The sequence below is a fragment of the Porites lutea genome, chromosome 6, assembly GCF_958299795.1.
Source record: "Porites lutea chromosome 6, jaPorLute2.1, whole genome shotgun sequence".
Classification (NCBI taxonomy): Eukaryota; Metazoa; Cnidaria; class Anthozoa; order Scleractinia; family Poritidae; genus Porites; species Porites lutea.
This window is the reverse complement of record NC_133206.1, coordinates 7,993,041-8,001,536: the sequence shown is the minus strand read 5'-3', so window position 1 is coordinate 8,001,536 and position 8,496 is coordinate 7,993,041. Positions and strand designations below refer to the sequence as shown.

At 39.0% G+C, this 8,496-nt stretch overlaps 1 long non-coding RNA gene across 1 annotated transcript; it reads left to right on the top strand.

Annotated features, from left to right (window-relative positions):
* Positions 1–839: 839 nt before the first annotated feature.
* On the top strand, positions 840–3,729 carry LOC140942358 (uncharacterized). The gene is made up of 3 exons (XR_012166536.1): positions 840–923; positions 2,927–3,005; positions 3,627–3,729. It is a non-coding gene; the product is annotated as an uncharacterized lncRNA (long non-coding RNA).
* Positions 3,730–8,496: the final 4,767 nt, after the last annotated feature.

Here is an 8,496-nt window from a genome sequence, read left to right as displayed (position 1 = left end):
GGATGATGAGATGACCTTGCTTTTAGTGATAACCCCTATCAAGAGAGGATAATGGGATTCCGTCTCTCTTACCCCTGTCGTACTTATACTCATACTACATGTTTAACAAGTAATGGTGACTTGTGTCGATCATTGCATTTTAAGGTCAGGTTAAGCAAAGACGTTTTGTGCAACGCTCGTCAACCGGAAGCGAAACCATTGTTGAGTTTCTTTTCTCTGATAAAGACAATTTACCCGAGCGTTTCAACCAAACCACTGCCCAATGATGCAAAAAGTCTACTTCCGGGTTACGTCCTTATCTCAAGAACGCCGTCACGGTCACGTGTCACGTGACTCTGAGCTCAATATGTACGCAGTCTTTTTCGTTTCAGCCTATTCCAGGCTCTCAGAAAGTAGGGACGTGGCAAAAAATAAAACTAGCCTGTTCCAGGCTCTCAGATAGCGGGGAAGACGCGAAAGAAACAGGATAGAATAAAACAAGCCTAGCGAAAATAAGACGCGCGCGATCTGAGGAAGCCCCCGCGAGTTTTTACTGTACAACTGCACTACTATATTCTGCTGCACTACTATCTGGGCCCTGGGACAGCCGGCTAGTTTCGTTTTTACTGTGGGGAGTCAGTGTAAATTTGTTGGGCCAACTCACAAAGAAAAGTGATCACCAACTTGCGGGAATGCCTATGAATAATCATTTTACCAATTTCCACAGTAAAACAAAGGGATTAGTTAAACTTAGATTTCAAATCTCAGTGCACTCACTTCTGAAAGCAATTATGTATACATGACTTATATATATCTATAAAATTGTAACCATATCTTTTGATAGCTGTAGATGGTGAATCGTCTGTGACAAACGTGAAGCATGCAATACAACCCGTAACCAGTTCAAGTCTAATCTTGGAAAATCCCAGCCATTTTTCTTTAAGGTAACGTTCATTTTAAGGTTTTTATTACTCATAGTGGAGACTTTCAGTTCTTAGTTGCACGTTGATATCGTCTTCGCAGTCTCTTCTGGAAAAATTTTTCTTTGCCAGTGTATTCTTACCCTGGATATCTCGGTAGTGATTCTTAATTTCGAAAAGTTTTGCCCTCCCCCCAGGTATATAGATATAGAGAATACTTCATGGAAAGTGCTGGCGTACGGTATTTACGCTCGAGTCGTTGACGTATCAGAAATCGAACGAGTGAGCTTAGCGAACGAATAAGATTTCTGATACAAAAACAACGAGTGCGTAAATACCGTACAAAGCACTTTCCATGTGGTATTGTGTTTATTACATGCATACTGAGACATTCATCATTTTGGCGGCCTTTTTATTTTAAATCTTTCAAAAATGCTAAAATTTGCCGCAACACACTTACCGCAAGTAAGTACGAAGTATCAGCTTTTTAGTAAAAACGTTTGTTAAAAACGTAAATGACGGTAAGGATATGAGGTAATCCAAGAACTATGAGTAATCTTAACTGTATGTTCTCAAAGCACAATTGAAAATGAGTGAATTGAAGTAAAATGGCCGGTTCAATATAAGCTTAAGCTTAAATGAAAGGCAAAGTAGCTTCGACGAAAAGCACAACAAAAGCTTACGTCTCGTTCTGTTTTTCCCTTGCCGCTGTTGTTTCGCCGGCTCTCTACAGTTTTCTTTGTCGACAGTGAATCAAACGAAACTATTCCACTCCATTTCCAAAAGTTTTTCACTTTTTTAGCGAGAAAAACTCTTTGAGTAAGGGACTTGTCAGAAATTAGCAGGGGGGAAGGGGGGTGGAAACAGAGGGAGGGTCACAACTTTTTGAGACTGCAGAAACGGGAGGGGTCATGAAAAATGGGCCGTTAAAAGGGGGAGGGTCATGCAAATATGTTTCAGTGATCATGTAGAGGTTCACCCACAGAAGAAAAAAGAAGTTCTTTATTGTGTAAAAATACTGGGAGAAATTGGAGAGTTGAGTGATCAGCTGTTAGAAACAGAGTCGGACTCTTAATGCTGTCATCTAAAATGTATGTATATGGCATTACAAAGAACAGATTAGAAATATATTTTGAGCTTTCATAATACTTACTCACCCTAGTGTATTGCAAGAACTAGATTTTATCATTTATACAAGAGGGGGAGGGTTATGATGTTTTAGGCCAAGGTCAAAGGGAGGGTTAGCAAATTTCACTCCCATTGCAGGGATGGGTCACAAAAAAACATGAAAAAACATCGTTCGCGATTCTGATTGGACGTATAATTTTTTTCACGTGTGAAAACCATCGTTCGCTCCTCTGATTGGCTAGAACTAATTTGCGTTCGAAAATTTACGACATAGCTTTTTGGTGAGTATTTCTCAGTATGTATATAATAAAGATACTTATGAGATAGTTAAGGACAGGGAGGGGCTATACCATTCATTCCCGAGGGAAGTATACTAGTACTATTCCAGTGGACATCATCAGCAAAAAAAGGAAAGCAAAGCCTCATCTTTTGTTCCTTACTCCTTTACATTTTTTGAACTTCAGTGGAGACTTACAGTGACTGATGTCAAAAGTGTAATTAATATTTTTGTGTACCTGTTGCTCGTTTTACCGGCCCAAGGCAAGCTTGTTTCGCAGCGAGTGACGCAACTCCTGCGTAATTTAGTCCAGTCAGAAGTCAGTATTCATGCATCTTGCAGCAACCTTTATTCGTTGAAAGACAGATTTGAACGTAAGGGTGGTAAAACGTGCAACATTGCTACATTCGACACGTTCTGCGCCATGCCGGCATGTTGCAAAACAAGTTGCACGTTGTTTTGGCCTGTTTTACCCTAGCTTAACACATACCAGTGGCAGGTTAATAACAGTTTTGACACACGGTTATGTCTCCTTCAGTTATGTTCCCAATAACAGAATATAACGCTTCGTGACATTTCTCGATCTAATGGTAAAGATTTGATTCTCTTTTTGCTAATTCAGCCAGAGGGAAGATTTTTTGACCTTAGAAGTTCATCCGGACGGTGACTTTGTGCGTGTCTTCAACAATTCAGAGTTCAAAGTGAGTTCAAGCAGAACAGTTATTTTCCGCAGTTTTGTCACTTTTATTCAGTATTTATTTTAAAGAATCGGAAGAAAGAGGTGTTCTTTTTTTACTTGAACTCCTCATGGTGAGAAAGAGAAATATAATTGCTTAAGCTACATAAAAGGTGTTTATAATTACTCACTAGCGCCAACCTTCTAGAGTAAAGTACACAAGAAGCTAGTCTTGTCTTCTAACCATCCCTTACGGATTTTTATGAGAATAGTTTATGTAGGTCTCTGGAACTAGAACCGATTGTTTCACGTAAGAGTTTTATTCTTTCATATCTTGGTTTTTACAGTCTAAAATTAATCTAATGGTAAAGATGATGATAATGATAATAACGTTCAATTAAAAGCGAATACAGTCGAAACTCCATTTGCGACCATCTCTCATATGAGCGACCACCTCAATCCCATAAGCGCCCACTTCTCCCAAACACAAAAATTTTCCGAGTCAAAGCCTTAATTTGCCACAGGAATACTGCGACTTCCTTTATTTGCATTAGAGTTTATCAGCTTTCGATCAATCATATTACGTATTTCCGACGACATCCCGCTTCTCATCATGTGACATGTATTTTTAATTATTTCGTTACAGGATGAAGAGATTGGTGGATTTATTATTCGACAGAATGTAGCTGGCAGGCCTGTTAGTTTGTTCCGTTTTCCTCCGGAAACTCTTCTCAAGACTCAAACCTATACAACGGTAAAGATCGATACAAAATTAAATTTTTGACAGCCTGTCCTTTGCACGCCTCCAGTATAATATTAAATTTTGTTAGCCTGGTAAATGGAGCGACAATCGAATAAGCGTCCGAGGCGCATGGTTTTTCAAAACTTGACAGCAATTCTCACTGCCATATGATATATGGCAAGTAAGGCTTTTTATTTCTGTGATGCAAACTTCTTCTCGATCGTCTACTACTTCTCTACTATCCCTGCGCTTTTCAGCATCGTTATCTTTACTTGTCTCTTCTTTAGTACACAAACAAAAAGAAGGCATTTTCTCTTGACCAGTGATGTAAATTGTGTGAGACAAGAGAGTGTTTTTGTTTTTCCTATAGGTATGGTCCGCGTCAAGCTTATCAAATCACAATCCACCATCAGAATTCGTGAACAGAGATCGCCATCAGTGGAGGACTGGACCAAAATGTACCACAATCCTTTGCAAGCCAAATGGACAGGTGAGGCAGGCATTTGTTAGTAAATGAGATAAAACAACTGAATCTCACCTACAGAAGAGTTAAGACCGAACTATTGATCCACCAAACTAGGAAATCAAGCAAGGTACTCACGGTATTTTCTAGAAAAAAAAAATTCTTTTTTTCAATACACTCTAACGTAGTTTTGTTAATATTTATTATAATTTTGGAATCCTTTTCACAGCCCGTGTCATGGACCAAAGTTGTTTGTCCAAGAGACAAAGAAGGGAAACGGCTCCCTAATCCTCCAGCTGACGCCGCTTATTATTCGCACAGAAGTAAGACTAGCAGCTTTGATGGCATGACTGAAACGCGGGTTTGGCGACCATGAGAGCACTCGGGGCATCCAGCGCCCAGGTTCAATATCACATCTGACTGTCAGTCTTTAGTATCACACAGGACAATTGTCAACATTGAGTTATTTACTATCATTTAACGCGTATCTTACGAACAAATTGAACAGTTAAAAACTTAAAACCTATGCACTTAATTCCTAGCCTCCCACGCAGGCATTTTTAGGCGTTTTTATTTTAGGGAGACGAAATACGAGCTCCCCTAAAAACGCCTGCGTGGGAGGCTACTTAAGGCCAAAATGGCAACAATATTGTTTTATATTGATTGTGGTAATTAGCCACTTTTTCCTTGATTGCACCTGCCGAATTCAAAAGAATTTTACCTTGAAACAAGGCGTCGCGGGTCAATTATATATCATGAGGGAGAGGAATAACAAAATGTGCCTCCATATTTGGAAAAGGTAGATATATGTTGTAGTTAATTTTTTATCTCAGGTAATTTTTGTTTTTCTTTTGTTTTTGGGTATGGTAATACATACATACATACATACATACTTTATTGGCTCGTCCCCACGGGGCTTTTCAGAGTCAATTTTACATTACAAAATTATAAACCAAGTACATGACAATAAGAATATAACAATGATAAAAGAAGACAAAGGTCAATAAAATTAATTAAATTAATTAAATAAAGCAGTCATTAAGAAGCTTTTGCCTGAGTAAACACTTGAATTCCGTCACGGATGGGCTAAGTTTGAGCGCAGGCTGCAACTCATTCCAGAGAGAGGTTGCTCTATATTGAAAGGTCCTTTGGCCGCTGGCAGTGCGGAAGAGTGGTATGTTCAAAAGTTGAGAATTTCTCGTATTCCTTGTCGAGACGGCGGATCTTCCAACGAGCTTTGATGTCAAATACTCCGGAGCACAACTCGTCATGCACTTAAAAACCAGAACAGCAAAACGAAAATAAAGTTGTTGCCTGATTGGTAGCCAGCGTAAGTCTTTTAGCAAAGGAGTTATGTGATCGAATTTTTTAGCGCCGCTCAAAATACGACAAGCGAAATTCTGTACTGCTTGGAGCTTGTCCAGATTAGTTTGAGTAGTATTGCTCCAAACAGAAGAGCAATAGAATAATTTACTAAAAACTAAGGCATTTATAGTAATAATTAGCGCGTGTTTATTAAAAATATGCTTAACGCGGTTAATTTGACCCAAACGTGACATGCATGAGGATACAGTAGAAACAATATGCTCATTATATGTTAAGTTAGGTAATGGTATGGTAATCTATGCTAATGAAGTTGAAACAAAGGAAAATAAAATTGCCTGAGGTAAAAAAAATAACTACAACATATATAACAGGATTCAGTGCTTAAAAGCTATGTATTGCTAAAACATCGGAAGTGTTGAATGAGTTAGTTTTAATTTGTACATCGAAACTTAATTTTCAAGAGGTGTGTTTAGTAGCTAAGGGATTTTCTCTGCATGAAGTTTTTAATAGTCAGTTGAGTGAAATTGAGTTGTAACGCCGTTTGTTTCCTTACGCTTTGTAAAAGCATTTACCTGCAGCTGATAAACGTCTTAAGCATAATCAGGCGCCCCATAACAAGGGGCTCCTGCTACAGTTTAGTTTTAAGTTACTCGGTCAGTATGCCGACGTACAATTTTGGTTGTTGACGACACCGAAGAGTTACGTAGTCTGTTTCTGTTTTAAAATACCTGTACAAACAAAAACATCACTTGTAACACTATCTCCGTACTGGTGACGAATAAAAAAGCGAGAGTGACAGGAGCCTATGACTCATGGGCTCCTGGGAGTGGCAAACATTTGTCCAAGATATGATGATGATAAATGATACGATGGTTCCTGAGAAAAAGGACGGTAACTGGCCCTGGAAAGGATTATGATTAGGCGATGAAACGATCAGTCTGCTAAATATAGGGGCAAAAAATCCGAGGAAATGTCAGCCTTAAAATCTTCGGAGGTCGCCCAAAGTCAGACAAAAATAGCTGCCAGGGAACGAGCAACACTGCTGATGACAAAAATAGGCCTCAGAAAACCGGCAGCATGTGTTGAAACCTAGCCTGCTTCGCAGACACTGAAAACCTGTGACCCGTATTTACCAGTGCTCTAGACGAGGCTTGGGGCCTGAGCCGGCTGCAACGCAGGCTGGTCAGCTGAGACCGAGCCACAACTAGACTACGAGTACTCCCAGGAGGGAGTCATAAACTAAGGCCTGGGCACTAGAGCAGATATTGGCGAATGAAAATCCGATGTGTCTGGCCATCGTGACGTCACGTTCAAGCCGGCCGGGAAGGTTTGAAAGACGGTAAACAAAGTGATTGTCGAGAAAAGTTCACGGTCCAATTTCTCAGTAACAGTAGAGCAAATCATTTAAACAACTAAAGCGAAGCTGTAGATGTTATCATATAAAGTATCAATAACGCAATTCTAACCTGAAAACAAAAAACAGACTGGCGACAAGACTCAAAAGTGTTGACAAACGCTCCTACAGATCGATAAAAATCATCACCAAGATCATCTTTAATGGCCTGTAACTCAGAAACGCCACAATACTGCGCTTGGGGACAAAAACATAAGTTACATAGGTCAAAACTCTTTCTCATTTTTGAAAAATTAAATTTCATAACAATTTCATAAAAATGATCAGTGGCTTTAAACACTACTTTCCGCAGGTACCTTGCGAGTCAGCCGCGAAGGGCAAGAGAAATAAGCCAGTTAATCCAACAATAAAGCTCTCGAATTGAAACGAGTAATACGATTAATTCGAGGGTATCTTTTTATGTCAATGTTTGGACTTGAGAGGGGCTTGAATACAGTTTAAGTCTACAAATTGCCTAAGAAATATGTTACACCCATACTACGTTTATAGCCAGTTGGGCTGACGCAAGATTCTAGAGGAGCCTTCCACTGAAAACAATACCTTCAAGAAAAAATCAGAATCAAAACAATGGCGTTTATAAATAGGTGGAAAATATCTCAGAATTGGGAACAGAACGCTAAGGTTAGTGACTCGGCGATTTGAACATTTTCACTTCGAACCCGAACAGCGACATTGAAGCTTACTTGAAAACGGCTTACGACCTGAAGAGACAGTTCTTGAAGGTACCAAATCGCTTATCAATGAGAGGACAAATATTCTGTCAAGGTTCAGCTATACCGTTCAATCTTCCCCCCCAAAAAATGGTAATAAGGACGCCTTTAAAACTGGTCAATAAACGCTCGAAATCTGGAGTAACTGTTTCCATGGGGGTCCGCATATTCCAACTATCAGTGCAGATTCAAGCATTTCACCTAAACTACACTGTACATGCTTGGATTGCCGAATCTATTCGGGTGTAAGTTTTTCGTTGGTAAATAATAATTGCTCCATTTGCTCCTCAGAGGTAAGTATATAAGGAAACTATTTCCCAAGTCTGTTGTTATGTGGGAGTATATCTACCTCACTTGAAATTATGCTTCTAGAGCTGATACCCAAGTATCCCAGCAACAAAATACTTATAGTGTAAATCTTTTATTAACACTTTTTCTTTACTTTCCATGGAACTATGCAAGATAATCTTACTAAATAAAAGAAAAGGTCAGGAAAAATGTCTAGACAGGTCATATTACTTAAGACAGTACAAGAAGCACTAGAGCTGGACAAAAATAATCAAATTAAACAAAACATTTTGGGTTGTAGTTTCACGTCACTAAAAAATACAACTGGAAATCTGTCTGCATTCTCAGGCTAAAGCTTTCAGTGATGAATTGACTTGAAGGCTATGGCGGTTAAAACACATTATTCATTATTTTTCTTCTAAAATCCTGTCTGTGAGCAGTTTCACCAAAATAATTTCTAGGTATAAATCCTCATCACATTGTCAATAACAAAAAAAAGAACAAGTAGATGATCAAATGATATGTTCTGGAGTGACCATAAATGTTTTGATCGAACGATGATGTAGAGGCCAA